At 43.6% G+C, this 18,811-nt stretch overlaps 1 protein-coding gene across 2 annotated transcripts in view; it reads right to left on the reverse strand.

Moving 5' to 3' along the window:
* The window catches only part of LOC106606423 (cytohesin-1), a 108,497-nt gene that overhangs the window by 71,737 nt on the left and 17,949 nt on the right, over positions 1-18,811 (reverse strand). The window lies entirely within an intron of this gene.

Below are 18,811 nucleotides of genomic sequence, written 5' to 3' on the forward strand. Positions count from 1 at the left end.
TTTATTAGTTAAATTAGTAAATTAAACTAGTCAATTCAATAGGTTAATGAGCACAGACACAGAAACCGTCCCAAAATTGTCAGACTCCAGCGTGATAAAATGCCCGGGCCAGTCCGCCCCTGCCCTAGGCCCTATACTGTCATTCACATCTCATCATAGGTTCACTGACAGTCAGCCAATACTGTAGGCGTATTACTCTTACAAACTGGTTGTGCCATAACACAGTTCAGTTGCACAACACATTCTACAACATTAATGCAACTTTTTGTAACACTTGGGTGTAATTCTTTACTCCTGTATATACATATATGGTATGAGCCTTCATAATGCCTTTATAACATGTTGTATCTATCTACACTGCACTGGCTGTTATTTATTTTATTTATTTATTTAACCTTTATTTAACTAGGCAAGTCAGTTAAGAACAAATTCTTATTTACAATGACGGCCTACCCCGGCCAAACCCTAACCCGGCCAAACCCTAACGCTGGCCCAATTGTGCGCCGCCCTATGGAACTCCCAATCACGGCCAGTTGTGATGCAGCCTGGAATCGATCCAGGGTCTATAGTGACACCTCTAGCACTGAGATGCAGTGCCTTAGACCGCTGCACCACTCGGGAGCCCAAATGACTTTGATAAAGGGGTCATACATGCTTATTACAAGTCTTACAATGCATTAAACCTGTTTCCTACTGTTACTCAACTGGTCTTGTAGCAATATTGGTAAGAAGAAGTCATCTCTGTGGCAGCTGTTTCTCTGTAGCTCTACAGAGGTTTACTGGGCTTGGAGCAGTCAGCTGACATCTTCATTAAACATCAATACTATACTGTGGTAATTCTGGTAAAGATGAGCATGACTTCTGTCACAACACCAGCACGTCTACGGCACTGCAGTTAGTGAGTCAGATATGGTATGAGCATGTCCTGGCCTGTTTAAACACTAAGCCCAAGAGGAGGAATGCTGTTTGAGCAGTCTTGGGAGGCAGGAAGTGGGAGAGAGGGAATGACAGGTAGACTCTCTTCCAATTTGTCTTCTTGCCTCCTTCTTAAACCACATTGGAGGAAAAGATCAAAGGTCCCTCCCCTCGGACCTTCTCCTCCAATGCGACGTAAGGAGAGGATGCAAGGAGTCAATGGAAGACAAATTGGGAAAGAGCCGTCTACTTTCTCCTTATTCCCTCTCTCTGGTCTGACCAACTGGGAGAGGTGGTGTGAAGAAGATGTTGGTCCCATCCTGAAACAACCCCTAGACACTGGTGGAGATGTGGATTTCTTTAAATGGAACCTTTATTTAGCTAGGAAAGTCTGTTAAAAACAAATTGTTATTTACAATGACGGCCTACATCGGTCAAACCCGGACATCGCTGAGCCAATTGTGCGCCGCCCTATGGGACTCCCAATCACGGCCGGTTGTGATACAGGCTGGATTCGAACCAGGGTGTCTGTAGTGATGCCTCTAGCAGTGAGATGCAGTGCCTTAGACCACTGCGCCACTCAGCAGCCGTGAAAGGTCTAGTTCTACTACATGACTCAGAGCAGGCCCACAAGGTCTAGTTCTACTACATGGCTCAGAGCAGGCCTACAACGTCTAGTTCTACTACATGGCTCAGAGCAGGCCTACAACGTCTAGTTCTACTACATGGCTCAGAGCAGGCCTACAAGGTCTAGTTCTACTACATGACTCAGAGCAGGCCTACAAGGTCTAGTTCTACTACATGACTCAGAGCAGGCCTACAACGTCTAGTTCTACTACATGGCTCAGAGCAGGCCTACAACGTCTAGTTCTACTACATGGCTCAGAGCAGGCCTACAAGGTCTAGTTCTACTACATGACTCAGAGCAGGCCTACAAGGTCTAGTTCTACTACATGACTCAGAGCAGGCCTACAAGGTCTAGTTCTACTACATGACTCAGAGCAGGCCTACAAGGTCTAGTTCTACTACATGGCTCAGAGCAGGCCTACAAGGTCTAGTTCTACTACATGACTCAGAGCAGGCCTACAAGGTCTAGTTCTACTACATGACTCAGAGCAGGCCTACAAGGTCTAGTTCTACTACATGACTCAGAGCAGGCCTACAAGGTCTAGTTCTACTACATGACTCAGAGCAGGCCTACAAGGTCTAGTTCTACTACATGACTCAGAGCAGGCCTACAAGGTCTAGTTCTACTACATGACTCAGAGCAGGCCTACAAGGTCTAGTTCTACTACATGACTCAGAGCAGGCCTACAAGGTCTAGTTCTACTACATGACTCAGAGCAGGCCTACAAGGTCTAGTTCTACTACATGACTCAGAGCAGGCCTACAAGGTCTAGCTCTACTACATGACTCAGAGCAGGCCTACAAGGTCTAGTTCTACTACATGACTCAGAGCAGGCCCACAAGGTCTAGTTCTACTACATGACTCAGAGCAGGCCCACAAGGTCTAGTTCTACTACATGACTCAGAGCAGGCCCACAAGGTCTAGTTCTACTACATGACTCAGAGCAGGCCTACAAGGTCTAGTTCTACTACATGACTCAGAGCAGGCCTACAAGGTCTAGTTCTACTACATGACTCAGAGCAGGCCTACAAGGTCTAGTTCTACTACATGACTCAGAGCAGGCCTACAAGCCATACAGTAAATGTACCACCAAGTCTATGAGAGGACTAGGCAGAGCTACTACCACACGGCGTGTATTGGTCTGATCCTTTCACATCTACAGACGTGTCTATGGGCCCTAGGCCCGGGGCTAGGCCATTTTCTCTTCAGCATCTCCGTTTGAGAATAAGTCTACATGAGAGAGGGACCACTCATGTGCCACACTCTAGAATTAAACAGATATTGACTTCCACCTAAAACAAAACATAATTTTCTAGTATGACTTTACTTGTAAATGACTTGTGAAGCATTTAGCAATGCTATAAAGCATTTTGAAGTTGTTGTTCATTTAAAGTCCAAATACCACCTTTGTCCCATGTTGGTCACCACTAAGCCACAGTATGAGAATCCTCCTTTGGGGGATATTCACTGAACGCCCCTGTTGTGCTCCTAAATGCCAACTTGAGATAGACATGATGACAATGTACTACTCTGTGTGTGGTTGTTGACCGGTTCCAACAATGGTCCAATTCACTGTAAGCAGTTCACCCTCAAGCTCTGCATAAACCCAAAGACAAGTGATAGGAAAAGAGCCCTTACCTTATTCATACCAAAATGCACTAGGATTCTGACATTCTTAACCGTAGGCAAAACTGCAAATATGTTGCACTCATACTCATCCTCTCCTTGATCCACATTAACAGATGCAAAGAGGATGCTTCAGTAAATCTGATGTAAACTGGATGTTTATGTAAATATTATGTAAATGTCACAGTTGCTGATAGAGTGTAAAGAAAGGTCTTTGTTTTAGGACATTAAATCATGCGGCTGCTTACTGGTCTAAATTAGCAGGAAATAATTCCATTACTGAAAAGGGCAAATTCAATTCTGTTCTCTCAATGATGTACAACTGTAAAGCATCTTTGTCTACCAACATTTTCAAAAGTATCTTAATGACGTTTTCTGGTTGAAAACTAGTTGAGAAGACATCATATAACCAAATTACAACCAACTAGTAACAACATATTTATCATGGGAAGATAAACACGTCATGGGACATACGTCATTTTGGTTGTTACCTGGTCAGATTACATCCAAAGAAATATACATTTTTCTGGAAAAAAAGGGTAAAAAGTCATGAATAAAGCTTCCTTATAAAATCAGGGTACTGTAGACTACAACCTGACCACGGTGTTATAAAACCAGTGTACTGTAGACTACAACCTGACCACGGTGTTATAAAACCAGTGTACTGTAGACGACAACCTGACCATGGTGTTATAAAACCAGTGTACTGTAGACTACAAGCTGACCACGGTGTTATAAAACCAGTGTACTGTAGACTACAACCTGACCATGGTGTTATAAAACCAGTGTACTGTAGACGACAACCTGACCATAGTGTTATAAAACCAGTGTACTGTAGACTACAACCTGGCCACGGTGTTATAAAACCAGTGTACTGTAGACTACAACCTGACCATGGTATTATAAAACCAGTGTACTGTAGACGACAACCTGACCATAGTGTTATAAAACCAGTGTACTCTATACTACAACCTGACCATGGTGTTATAAAACCAGTTTACTGTAGACTACAAGCTTCCCTGTGGCTCAGTTGGTAGAGCATGGTGTGTGCAACGCCAGGGTTGTGGGTTTGATTCCCACGGGGGGCCAGTACAAAAAAAAAAATATGCATGAAATGGTATGAAATGTATGCATTCAGTACTGTAAGTCGCCCTGGATAAGAGCATCTGCTAAATGACTAAAATGTAAATGTAAAATGTACAACCTGACCATGGTGTTATAAAACCAGTGTACTGTAGACTACAACCTGACCACGGTGTTATAAAACCAGTGTACTGTAGACTACAACCTGACCACGGTGTTATAAAACCAGTGTACTGTAGACTACAACCTGAACATGGTGTTATAAAACCAGTGTACTGTAGACTACAACCTGACCATGGTGTTATAAAACCAGTGTACTGTAGACTACAACCTGAACATGGTGTTATGTGCATCTGAAAGCCAGGGATTTCTCAATACAGGGTCCATCTCAAATGTATGTACAGTTGAAGTCGGATGTTCACATACAGGTTGGAGTCATTAAAACTCGTTTTTCAACCACTCCACAAATGTCTTATTAACAAACTATAGTTTTGGTCGGTTAGGACATCTACTTTGTGCATGACACAAGTAATTTTTCCAACAATTGTTTACAGATTATTTCACTTAAAATTCACTGTGTCACAATTCCAGTGGGTCAGAAGTTTACATACACTAAGTTGACTGTGCCTTTAAACAGCTTGGAAAATTCCAGAAAATGATGTCATGGCTTTAGAAGCTTCTGATGGGCTAATTGACATCATTTGAGTCAATTGGGGGTGTACCTGTGGATGTATTTCAAGGCCTACCTTCAGACTCAGTGCCTCTTTGCTTGACATCATGGGAAAATCAAAAGAAGTCAGCCAAGACCTCAGAAAAACATTTGTAGGCCTCCACGAGCCTGGTTCATCCTTGGGAGCAATTTCCAAATGCCTGAAGGTACCACGTTCATCTGTACAAACAATAGTATGCAAGTATAAACACCATGGGACCACGCAGCCGTCATACCGCTCAGGAAGGAGACGCGTTCTGTCTCCTAGAGATGAATGTACTTTGGTGCGAAAAGTGCAAACCAATCCCAGAACAACAGCAAAGGACCTTGTGAAGATGCTGGAGAAAACAGGTACAAAAATATCTATATCCACAGTAAAACGAGTCCTATATCGACATAACCTGAAAGGCCGCTCAGCAAGGAAGAAGCCACTGCTCCAAAACCGCCATAAAAAAGCCAGACTACGGTTTGCAACTGTACATGGGGACAAAGATTGTACTTTTTGGAGAAATGTCCTCTGGTCTGATGAAACAGAAATAGTACCGTTTGGCCATAATGACCATAGTTATGTTTGGAGGAAAAAGGGGGAGGCTTGCAAGCCAAAGAACACCATTCCAACCGGGAAGCACGGGGGTGGCAACATCATGCTGTGGGGGTGCTTTGCTGCAGGAGGGACTGGTGCACTTCACAAAATAGATGGCATCATGGGGAGGAAAATGATGTGGATATATTGAAGCAACATCTCAAGACATCCGTCAGGAAGTTAATTAAAGCTTGGTCGCAAATGGGTCTTCCAAATGGACAATGACCCCAAGCATACTTCCAAAGTTGTAGCAAAATGGCTTAAGGTCAACAAAGTCAAGGTATTGGAGTAGCCATCAAAAAGCCCTGACCTCAATCCCATAGAAAATTTGTGGGCAGAACTGAAAAAGCGTGTGCGAGCAAGGAGGCCTACACACCTGACTCAGTTACACCAGGTCTGTCAGGAGGAATGGGCCAAAATTCACCCAACTTATTGTGGGGAGCTTGTGGAAGGCTACCCAAAACGTTTGACCCAAGTTAAACAATTTAAAGGCAATGATACAAAATACTAATTGAGTGTATGTAAACTTATGACCCACTGGGAATGTGATGAAAGAAATAAAAGCTGAAATAAATCACTCTACTATTATTCTGACATTTCACATTCTTAAAATAAAGTGGTGAACCTAACTGACCTAAGACAGGGAATTGTTACTGGGATTAAATATCAGGAATTGTGAAAAGCTGAGTTTAAATGTATTTGGCTAAGGTGTATGTAAACTTCCGACTTCAACTGTATGTCACATAGGCCTACTGTCACATAGATCTAATCAGAAACCACTGACCAAGTCATGACTGATGAGCTAACATTATCTTCATTAAAGACGTGCCAGATCATTAGTTGATTATGGCAGTCAGTGTGTTCAAGTTCACTCTATAAAGACTAACACTGTTACACTGAACAAAGGAAAACTCCACTGTCACGGCTGTCGTAGGAAGGAGTAGACCAAAGTGCAGCGTGTGTGTCGTTCCACATTTTATTTATACTGTGGAACTATGCAATACATATAAATAAACTGACTAACAAACCGTGACGCAGCGTTAACAAACACGTACTCAAAACAATCTCCCACAAACCCAGGTGGGACAAACACCAACTTAAATATGACCTCCAATTAGAGACAACGATGACCAGCTGCCTCTAATTGGAGATCATCTCAAACAAAGCCCAACATAGAAATACAAAAACTTGAGCAACCCAACATATAAATAATTAAACTAGGAAACCCCCCTGTCACGCCCTGACCTACTCTACCATAGAAAATAACAGCTTTCTAAGGTCAGGATGTGACATTCACAAACACTATAAAGACTAACACTGTTACACTGAGCAAAGGAAAACTTCACAAACACTATAAAGACTAACACTGTTACACTGAACAAAGGAAAACTTCAAACACATTCAACTTTCACACTGTTTCACTCTAGTTTGTTTTCACAACTGGACAGATGGAAGCACGGCTATTTGTTGAATGTTATTTTTCCTTGTATTGTTCCAACATCAAGGCCTTGTCTGCTGGTATGCTGTTGTGTGTGTGTGTGTGTGTGTGTGTGTGTGTGTGTGTGTGTGTGTGTGTGTGTGTGTGTGTGTGTGTGTGTGTGTGTGTGTGTGTGTGTGTGTGTGTGTGTGTGTGTGTGTTGCATCCTGGTATTCTTGGAATGTGACAGTAGATGTTGGCCAGTAAAGTTATTAAATATTTGGGAAGAATTTCTGAAGGCTCATATCTACTAAAGTTCTAGACATAATGTATAGTGTTCTGTAGCTAAACAGCTGGATTTAAAAACACAGAAAAGACAGGGTAAAACATTTAAACACAGCCCTATACACAACAACAGTGGACAACTCCCAGAGATACACATTCACTTGGACATAGGCTACTACTGCACATTAGCCTCATCAATACAGACAGTGTTACACACATTCACAATATCACATTAGCCTCATCAATACAGACAGTGTTACACACATTCACAATATCACATTAGCCTCATCAATACAAACAGTGTTACACACACTCAAAATATCACATTAGTCTCAACAATACAGACAGTGTAACACACATTCACAATATCACATTAGCCTCATCAATACAGACAGTGTTACACACACTCACAATATCACATTAGCCTCATCAATACAGACAGTGTAACACACATTCACAATATCACATTGTGAAAACGCATTTGAGGATGAAATGTGTATCAGGCCAGTGGATTACAGGGCTTAGTGTAACTAAGGGGGCTGAGCCAACATGCAGGCCATTATTCTCATGTTAGACTAGAGAGAGGCACCGCGCAGGCCATTATTCTCATGTTAGACTAGAGAGAGGCACCGTGCAGGCCATTGTTCTCATGTTAGACTAGAGAGAGGCACCGTGCAGGCCATTGTTCTCATGTTAGACTAGAGAGAGGCACCGTGCAGGCCATAGAGAGAGGCACCGCACAGGCCATTATTCTCATGTTAGACTAGAGAGAGGCACCGCGCAGGCCATTATTCTCATGTTAGACAAGAGAGAGGCACCGCGCAGGCCATTATTCTCATGTTAGACTAGAGAGAGGCACCGCGCAGGCCATTATTCTCATGTTAGACTAGAGAGAGGCACCGCGCAGGCCATTATTCTCATGTTAGACTAGAGAGAGGCACCGCGCAGGCCATTATTCTCATGTTAGACTAGAGAGAGCCACCGTGCAGGCCATTATTCTCATGTTAGACAAGAGAGAGGCACCGCACAGGCCATTATTCTCATGTTAGACAAGAGAGAGGCACCGCGCAGGCCATTATTCTCATGTTAGACTAGAGAGAGGCACCGCGCAGGCCATTATTCTCATGTTAGACTAGAGAGAGGCACCGCGCAGGCCATTATTCTCATGTTAGACTAGAGAGAGGCACCGCGCAGGCCATTATTCTCATGTTAGACAAGAGAGAGGCACCGCGCAGGCCATTATTCTCATGTTAGACAAGAGAGAGGCACCGCGCAGGCCATTATTCTCATGTTAGACTAGAGAGAGGCACCGCGCAGGCCATTATTCTCATGTTAGACTAGAGAGAGGCACCGTGCAGGTCTGTCTTAACTCCTAATATTACAGGCCTCATAAGCCTGCCCTGTCTGAGCGATCTCCGTCTGTGTGGACATACAGTGCTCACTGACTAACTGAGCATCATGAGAAAACCCACATCACATCGTACGTGTATGGATGCTCGAGGAAGAAAGGGAATGAACCCAAACCTCTCCTTGAGTACCCCCATTGTCCTCAGCTAGTCCCACTGTACAAGCACACCTGATTCAACTGGTAAAAACATCATCAGCCCTTTATCTGGTCAGAACAAGCAGACCTATATTTAACTAATTAAAAAATCATTATGCCCTGTATGACTTGATTCAGGTGTGATTGTACTGGAGGTGACATGCCCATAGTGAGACAGGCCTCAGGACTCAACACCCTGGCTTCAACGTTTACAATATGTCCAGCATAGGACCCATAGGGCTCTGGTCTAAAGTAGTGCACTATATAGGGAATAGGGCTCTGGTCTAAAGTAGTGCAATATATAGGGAATAGGGCTCTGGTCTAAAGTAGTGCACTATATAGGGAATAGGGCTCTGGTCTAAAGTAGTGCAATATATAGGGAATAGGGCTCTGGTCTAAAGTAGTGCAATATATAGGGAATAGGGCTCTGGTCTAAAGTAGTGCAATATATAGGGAATAGGGTTCTGGTCTAAAGTAGTGCACTACAGAGGGAATAGTGCTCTGGTCTAAAGTAGTGCACTATATAGGGAATAGGGAGCCATTTTTGGGACGTAGACATAGTATTTTCTCATGCAGCTGAGGTGGTGTGGAAGTCAAGTATCCATGGTGATAAATGTATATACTCTCTGTTGCAATTCCTCTGAAATCACAAGGGTTAGTGTGCAGAGTACAGTGTGGTTCACAAGGACACATTGTATAATGGCTTGGGACATTGTGATTGAGTTTGACACAAGCCCAAGGTTCCAAGGAGTTGGCAGTACCACTGGACCAATCTGAACGAGGCTTATAAAGCATACCGACACACTAAAATGGGTTAACTGTTACGAGTGAGCTGAGAGTCGGGAAGCACGTTCAGGGAGTGAGTGTTTTAATAAATAAACAAAACAAAAAACACAAACAACACACCGACATGAAAACAGAGTCACTAACACCTGAGGAAAGAACCAAGGGGAGTGACACATATAGTGAAGGTAATCAAGGAGGTGATGGAGTCCAGGTGAGTGTCATGAGGCGCTGGTGCGCGTGACGATGATGACAGGTGTGCGGGATAATCAGCAGCCTGATGATCTAGAGGCTGGAGAGGGAGTATACATGACATCAACATTAAACCCACTAAAAACACTTTTAACTTTGCCCAAAAATCCCAAATGGTAAGACTGGCCTCTTCAGGACATTTGTATGTATTACAGTTTCCCAGGCCAACATAATGGGAAAATAAAGATATTACCTCATGCAAGAGTAGCACAATTTATGATGAAAGATAGCACATTAATAAAACTATTGAGACCGTCCCTAGGGAGAATATGCAGTCGTTTACCTAATTGCCTCATATTGTTTTACTTCGTAAACATTTATTTATTTTCCCACCAGGCACTGCACTATCCTTTGTTGGGTGCTGGTGATGTCATAGAGAGATGAGTCTGGGGTGTATCAGCTGAATGCAACATAGACAGAGATATTAACCTGGAATGAATCCCCAGGCAGAGGCAGGCCTGAGTGTGTGTGCGTGTGGACGTGTTTAACTATACTTGTGGGGACCAGAAGTTGGATATTGGATTTTGAATGGGACTGAATGTGTGTGTGTGTGTGTGTGTGTGTGTGTGTGTGTGTGTGTGTGTGTGTGTGTGTGTGTGTGTGTGTGTGTGTGTGTGTGCGCGCACATGTGTGTTGTGACAAACTCTACTTTAAGCATCACAAGCACATATCCTATACTATACATACAGTAGAAAGCTTAGAATGCTTATCAAGTAACTAAAGAACCATTGAGCTGCACCACTATTCCCCCAGTCCCACTGTTGAAGTGATGCCATTTCAGCCAGATGCTAGGATTATCCATTGATGGCTATGGTTCATGGTGAGGAATAGAGGGTGTGGTATTATTTTTTGAGAGTATTATTTAGAGAGTATTACTGCAAGATAATGAGTCCTGTGCTGTTCTTATTAGGAGCCTTGAGCAGTGTGGTCTATGGTAGATGTCAAAACACTGTACTGCTGCCCACTCATAAACACACATACAGAAATGTTAACACACACACACACACATTAGAATGTGTCCTGAAGGGTCCATCAGGGCTGTCAAGGGCTCCAGAGTCTGACTGATGACAGCCTTGGGCTGATTTCCAAATGGCACCCTATTCCCTACATAGGCCCTATATAGTGCACTACTTTTGACCAGAGCTCTATGGGTCATAAGTAGTTCACTAAATAGGGAATATAGAGTGCCATTTGGGACGCAGAAGGGTGCGTGAAATACAGGCCTCCTGACTAGACGGGTGCTGTTGGAGCCCAGCCTGGGACAAGACAGTCATGGGACAAGACAGTCATTCTACATTCCCCTGCTGTAGGCCACAGGGATATACAGTAATCTAACATGGACCAAGACAATAGAATCACTTATATACAGTCCATTCAGGAGGTATTCAGATCCCTCGACTCTTTCCACATTTTGTTTATTCTAAAACTGATAATTTCCCCCCCCTAATCAACCTACAAACAATACCCCATAATGACAAAGCAAACACAGGTTTTTTTTATTTGTGCAAATGCATATAAAATACTAAACTTAAATATCACATTTACGTAAGTATTCAAACCCTTTACTCAGTACTTCGTTGAAGCATCTTTGGCAGCGATTACAGCCTCGAGTCATCTTGGGTATGATGCTACAAGCTTGGCACACCTGTATTTGAGGAGTTTCTCCCATTCTTTTCTGCAGATCCTCTCAAGCTCTGTCAGGTTAGATGGGGAGCATTGCTGCAGAGCTATTTTCAGGTCTCTCCAGGGATGTTCGATCAGGTTCAAGTCCAGGCTCTGGCTGGGCCACTCAAGGACATTCAGAGACTTGTCCTGAAGCCACTGCTGCGTTGTCTTGGCTGTGTGCTTAGGGTCATCGTCCTGTTGGAAGGTGAACCTTCACCCCAGTCTGAGGTCCTGAGTGCTCTGGAGCAGGTTTCCATCAAGGATATCTCTCTACTTTGCTCCGTTCATCTTTCCCTCGATCCTGACTAGTCTCCCAGTCCCTGCCGCTGAAAAAAAATCCCTGCAGCATGATGCTGCCACCACCATGCTTCACTGTAGGGATGGTGCCAGGTTTCCTCCAGACGTGACGCTTGGCATTGAGGCCAAAGAGTTCAATCTTGGATTCATCAGACCAAAGAATCTGGTTTCTCATGATCTGGGAGTCCTTTAGGTGCCTTTTGGCAAACTCCAAGCGGGCTGTCATGTGCCTTTTACTGAGGAGTGGCTTCCGTCTGGCAACTCTACCATAAAGGCCTCATTGGTGGAGTGCTGCAGAGATGGTTGTCCTTCTGGAAGGTTTTCCCATCTCCACAGAGGAACTCTGGAGCTCTGTCATAGTGACCATTGGGTTCTTGGTCACCTCCCTGACCGAGGCCCTTCTCCCCCGATGTTTGTAGATTGATGAGGGGGGAAGAAAATGTGTAATCCATTTTAGAATAAGGCTGTAACATAACAAAATGTGGAAAACGTCAAGGGGTGTGAATACTTTCTGAATGCACTGTATCAGTCATGTTGCCTCACAGAAGACATCACATAATGGTCACCTGTCTGTCTCGACCCATAGTTAGATCCATCGAGCTGTCTCTCCCATCTCTTACATCAAATACATTAAAGGCCTGACTGCTCCATGGCTACCAGTCTGAGTGATAGACATGACTGCTCTATGAGTAACGTCACCAGTCTGAGTAGTAGACATGACTGCTCTATGAGTAACGTTACCAGTCTGAGTGATAGACATGACTGCTCTATGAGTAACGTCACCAGTCTGAGTGGTAGACATGACTGCTCTATGAGTAACGTTACCAGTCTGAGTGATAGACATGACTGCTCTATGGGTAACGTTACCAGTCTGAGTGAGTAGACATGACTGCTCTATGAGTAACGTCACCAGTCTGAGTGGTAGACATGACTGCTCTATGGGTAACGTTACCAGTCTGAGTGATAGACATGACTGCTCTATGAGTAACGTCACCAGTCTGAGTGGTAGACATGACTGCTCTATGGGTAACGTTACCAGTCTGAGTGATAGACATGACTGCTCTATGGGTAACGTTACCAGTCTGAGTGGTAGACATGACTGCTCTATGGGTAACGTTACCAGTCTGAGTGATAGACATGACTGCTCTATGGGTAACGTCACCAGTCTGAGTGGTAGACATGACTGCTCTATGAGTAACGTTACCAGTCTGAGTGGTAGACATGACTGCTCTATGGGTAACGTTACCAGTCTGAGTGATAGACATGACTGCTCTATGGGTAACATTACCAGTCTGAGTGATAGACATGACTGCTCTATGAGTAACGTTACCAGTCTGAGTGATAGACATGACTGCTCTATGAGTAACGTTACCAGTCTGAGTGGTAGACATGACTGCTCTATGGGTAACGTTACCAGTCTGAGTGATAGACATGACTGCTCTATGGGTAACGTTACCAGTCTGAGTGATAGACATGACTGCTCTATGGGTAACGTTACCAGTCTGAGTGGTAGACATGACTGCTCTATGGGTAACGTTACCAGTCTGAGTGATAGACATGACTGCTCTATGAGTAACGTTACCAGTCTGAGTGATAGACATGACTGCTCTATGAGTAACGTTACCAGTCTGAGTGATAGACATGACTGCTCTATGAGTAACGTTACCAGTCTGAGTAGTAGACATGAAAGCAATGTATCAGGCTAAAGAGGACTCATATGTTCAAATGCTGGGCCAATTTCCTTCTCTTTACCTATGTTAGGAAGGAGGTATTTCCACCCAGAAGCCTGTGTGTGCTCATCTCCTTTCATTCCACCCAGAGAGCGTTGTGCATTCTATGAGCTTCTGTTTGGATTCCCACATTCAAGTCTCTTTGAAGTGGCTGACAGACAGTCTGGTGTCTCTGTCTGGCTCGGCATTAGATACATTCACTTCTCTACATTAACTTACTTTTACCAACTACAGAAGCTGAGGTGGAAAATGTCACTAAAATACATCCAAATGGTGTTTATTTCAGTAGACCTGGTCTTGCTGTCACTGCACTGCACAGGGCCTGGTCTTGCACTGTGTACATTGATGAACCATTGATGAATTGCAGAACCAACATATACTTGGAGGCAGTCCAAAACCAACCTATGGCAATACAATCAAGGCAACATGGCATATCAACTGTATACAAGACAGACAGTAGTTAGGATGCTAATCATCATAGGCCCTTCATGGAGGAATCAAATACATGATTCTAATCATCACAGGGCCTTCATGGAGGAATCAAATACATGATTCTAATCATCACAGGGCCTTCATGGAGGAATCAAATACATGATTCTAATCATCACAGGGCCTTCATGGAGGAATCAAATACATGATTCTAATCATCACAGGGCCTTCATGGAGGAATCAAATACATGATTCTAATCATCACAGGGCCTTCATGGAGGAATCAAATACATGATTGTAATCATCATAGGGCCTTCATGGAGGAATCAAATACATGATTCTAATCATCATATACCTATAATACTATCATAAAGTTTCATATAGTAGCCAGCTGCTAACATCCTTTATACTGGGCCTTTCTGCTGGAGATGTTGCTGCCCTGTGGATTGCTGCCCACTGTCTGGATCCCACCGCTGCCACCAAATGTAAGGAAGGCCGTTGGTGGCTGATTAAAGCACATTTCCTAGTCTAGTCCCAGTCTAACACAATGCATACTGCTGACATACAAGTTTCTGTGTACCCAGAGCAGAAGCCAGCACCCACATCTCCTTCTCCACAGCTGCCCCCGGCTTGGCTTTGATCCCAGAGGACCAGCTTCCATGTCAAACGTCTAGTGGCAGAGGAGCTGTTAGTGTCAAACACCTGCCTCTGAGCCTCAGACAAGACAGCCACAGAGGCCCAAATGGCACCCTATTCCCTACATAGTGCACTACTTTTGACCAGTGTGCTATGGGTATTGCACTATATAGAGAATAGGGTGCATTTGGAATGTAGACAGAGGCTTTTAATTGCCCCGATATGAATCTCCTAATTATCTCCAAGCCCCCCACGCTTCCAGGATCAGTCCCTCGTCGTCCCGATGATCCTTCCACTAATTAAGAATCAGTCTTTCATCGTCCCGATGATCCTTCCACTAATTAAGGATCAGTCTTTCATCGTCCCGATGATCCTTCCACTAATTAAGAATCAGTCTTTCATCGTCCCGATGATCCTTCCACTAATTAAGGATCAGTCTTTCATCGTCCTGATGATCCTTCCTCTAATTAAGGATCAGTCTTTCATCGTCCTGATGATCCTTCCTCTAATTAAGAATCAGTCTTTCATCGTCCTGATGATCCTTCCTCTAATTAAGGACCAGTCTTTCATCGTCCTGATGATCCTTCCTCTAATTAAGGATCAGTCTTTCATCGTCCTGATGATCCTTCCTCTAATTAAGGATCAGTCTTTCATCGTCCTGATGATCCTTCCTCTAATTAAGGATCAGTCTTTCATCGTCCTGATGATCCTTCCTCTAATTAAGAATCAGTCTTTCATCGTCCTGATGATCCTTCCTCTAATTAAGAATCAGTCTTTCATCGTCCTGATGATCCTTCCTCTAATTAAGAATCAGTCTTTCATCGTCCTGATGATCCTTCCTCTAATTAAGAATCAGTCTTTCATCGTCCTGATGATCCTTCCTCTAATTAAGGATCAGTCTTTCATCGTCCTGATGATCCTTCCTCTAATTAAGGATCAGTCTTTCATCGTCCTGATGATCCTTCCTCTAATTAAGGATCAGTCTTTCATCGTCCTGATGATCCTTCCACTAATTAAGGATCAGTCTTTCATCGTCCTGATGATCCTTCCTCTAATTAAGGATCAGTCTTTCATCGTCCTGATGATCCTTCCACTAATTAAGGATCAGTCTTTCATCGTCCTGATGATCCTTCCATTAATTAAGAATCAGTGTTTCATCGTCCCGATGATCCTTCCTCTAATTAAGGATGAGTCATATGATATCATACATGCCTTTCAAATTCACTGTCTGAATTACAATGGAAAAACATTAGAGACCTGAACCATGCACTGTCTGACAAATGAACGGTGAAATGTACGTACTATAGTGGTGCACTAACATGGAAATGGTTGTAACTATGAGTCATCCCATGGGTGAAATCAGGGCTCTCCAACCCTGTTCCTGGAGAGATACCCTCCTGTAGGTTTTTTCTCCAACCCTGTTCCTGGAGAGATACCCTCCTGTAGGTTTAACTCCAGCCCTGTTCCTGGAGAGATACCCTCCTGTAGGTTTTTTCTCCAACCCTGTTCCTGGAGAGATACCCTCCTGTAGGTTTTAACTCCAACCCTGTTCCTGGAGAGCTACCCTCCTGTAGGTTTTAACTCCAACCCTGTTCCTGGAGAGATACCCTCCTGTAGGTTTTTTCTCCAACCCTGTTCCTGGAGAGATACCCTCCTGTAGGTTTAACTCCAACCCTGTTCCTGGAGAGATACCCTCCTGTAGGTTTTTTCTCCAACCCTAGCTGGTTGATAAGCTGAATCAGGCTGGTGATGACCTGTGCGGAGCCAAAGTCCAACCCAATGAGCAATGATGATTCATCCCAGTTTGAAAAATAGTGGGATAAGACATCAGCTTGCTGCCATAATGTAACCGACTGAAACCTAACAACAGACCTAATATCCTAACATTCCCCATTCTGCCCCATGGTACAACCAGGTCCTCAGGCCACCTGGGCAAAACTGGTTGAAATAACATCATCACAGTTAAACTGGTTGAAATTACCTTATTATGATGTTATTAGGACGTCAATGTGACATCATTTCAACAATTTTTGCCCGCTGCGCATGTTGTCATGACAACTATGATTGTTACCATCGTCACAGCTGTCTTAATTCCATGAAATTCTAGTTCAGACGTCCCCACTTTCCCCTGTCCTAAAGAGTCTCTTCTCTCTCTGCACACACAGCCACCAGCGCTGACTCAGGTATTTCAACATCACAATCAGCATCACTTCCCCACTGTAACCACCCTGGTCTGCTGCACGCTATCAGCTGCTAAGGGGCTAGCACATTGAAGAACAAAGCCCTTGCCTTGAGCGATGTCACCACAACACTCTCCCACACAGCCACGGCTAGCGAAAGGTAGCCTAGAGGTTAAGAGTGTCAGGCCAGTAACCGAAAGGTTGCTGGTTTGAATCCCCAAGCCGACTAGGTGAAAAATCTGTTGATGTGCCCTTGAGCAAGGCTCTTAACCCTAATTGCACCTGTAAATCTCTCTGGATAAGAGTCTGTTAATGACTAAAATGTCAAAAAGCTAGCAAACAGTCCCAAATGATTATCCCCAGGACAACTCATTCCCCTGAGGCACTCGCTCTCAAGGTGATGGAGTAACAACACATGACTTGCCCCTCCACCCCTACCATCCTTTCACAATATCACTCTGGCACCATCACATTCTAATACATCTGTCTTGTTGAGACTTACAGTAAGAGGATGAAAATGAAATCTGACGTTTGGAGAGACAGATGGCGTGCATAAACAAACCCAGTCACCCATTACTGATTCACTGACAGGCTACAAACTACTATCTTAACCTCCTAGTTTGTGATGATAGATTATAGAGGAGCAATGGACCCTGGTAATCTGGGTTTAGGAGATGATCCCAAATTAACACTACCGCGGTGCCCTTTGTCTATGAGGACACAGCAATTTACCAGTGAAATAAGGGCAAGAACCTGTTTTGTACACTCTAAACATTTGGTGGCAGCGGTGGGATTTGAAACCACGCCCCCAAAAAGACTGAAGCCCAAAGTAATTAAAGGCACAGTAACCTATTATTGTCTCAATATAAGACAAGTAAAAGAAGAGAACCCAGAGGTGAGTTAAAGCTGTATGTCATTGTGTCTGCTGGGATGGAAGCCAGGGGAGGTATCTGTGATTGTACAGGGATTTGTTTATGTATTGATGGTGTGAGATCTAGATTTAGTGAGCTAGTTAGAGGAGAGATGTTTACTGTCAGAAGGTATGCCTATTTCCTCTGGCAGTGTGTGGGTCGGTGCTGCAGGGATTACATGTGCTCTCACTAATGGCATTAGCGGGGCTCACTCCACTACTGCTCTGTTTAGAGGGAGAAAGGTCTTAAACTGAACCCCTAATGAAACCAGCTCATTAGCTACAGCAAGCTACAGATATCTCTGTCCCAGTGGTTTGTTATTACCTCTGGGGAAGCCACGTGTTCATGCTTCACACACACACACAGTCACACACAGGTGCATGGGCACACACGCACGCGAGCACCAAACACACACACACATTTTGTCAAGGAACCAACACCCATTCCAATGGCTGCACCTGTTAAGACGATTGTTGATTGTTGCCCTCTCATCCAATGAGAAATGTAATCTGGCATCTGATATTATCAGACTCTTACGAACATCTTTCTGAACAACACTGAAAGACAAACTAACATATCCTTCTGAACAACACAGAAAGACAAAGTAACATATCCTTCTGAACAACACAGAAAGACAAACTAACATATCCTTCTGAACAACACAGAAAGACAAACTAACATATCCTTCTGAACAACACAGAAAGACAAACTAACATATCCTTCTGAACAACACAGAAAGACAAACTATCATATCCTTCTGAACAACACAGAAAGACAAACTAACATATCCTTCTGAACAACACAGAAAGACAAACTATCATATCCTTCTGAACAACACAGAAAGACAAACTAACATATCCTTCTGAACAACACAGAAAGACAAACTAACATATCCTTCTGAACAACACAGAAAGACAAACTAACATATCCTTCTGAACAACACAGAAAGACAAACTAACATATCCTTCTGAACAACACAGAAAGACAAACTAACATATCCTTCTGAACAACACAGAAAGACAAACTAACATATCCTTCTGAACAACACAGAAAGACAAACTAACATATCCTTCTGAACAACACAGAAAGACAAACTAACATATCCTTCTAAACAACACAGAAAGACAAACTAACATATC

This window comes from Salmo salar, chromosome 06 (assembly GCF_965601325.2).
Source record: "Salmo salar chromosome 06, fSalSal1, whole genome shotgun sequence".
Classification (NCBI taxonomy): domain Eukaryota; kingdom Metazoa; phylum Chordata; class Actinopteri; order Salmoniformes; family Salmonidae; genus Salmo; species Salmo salar.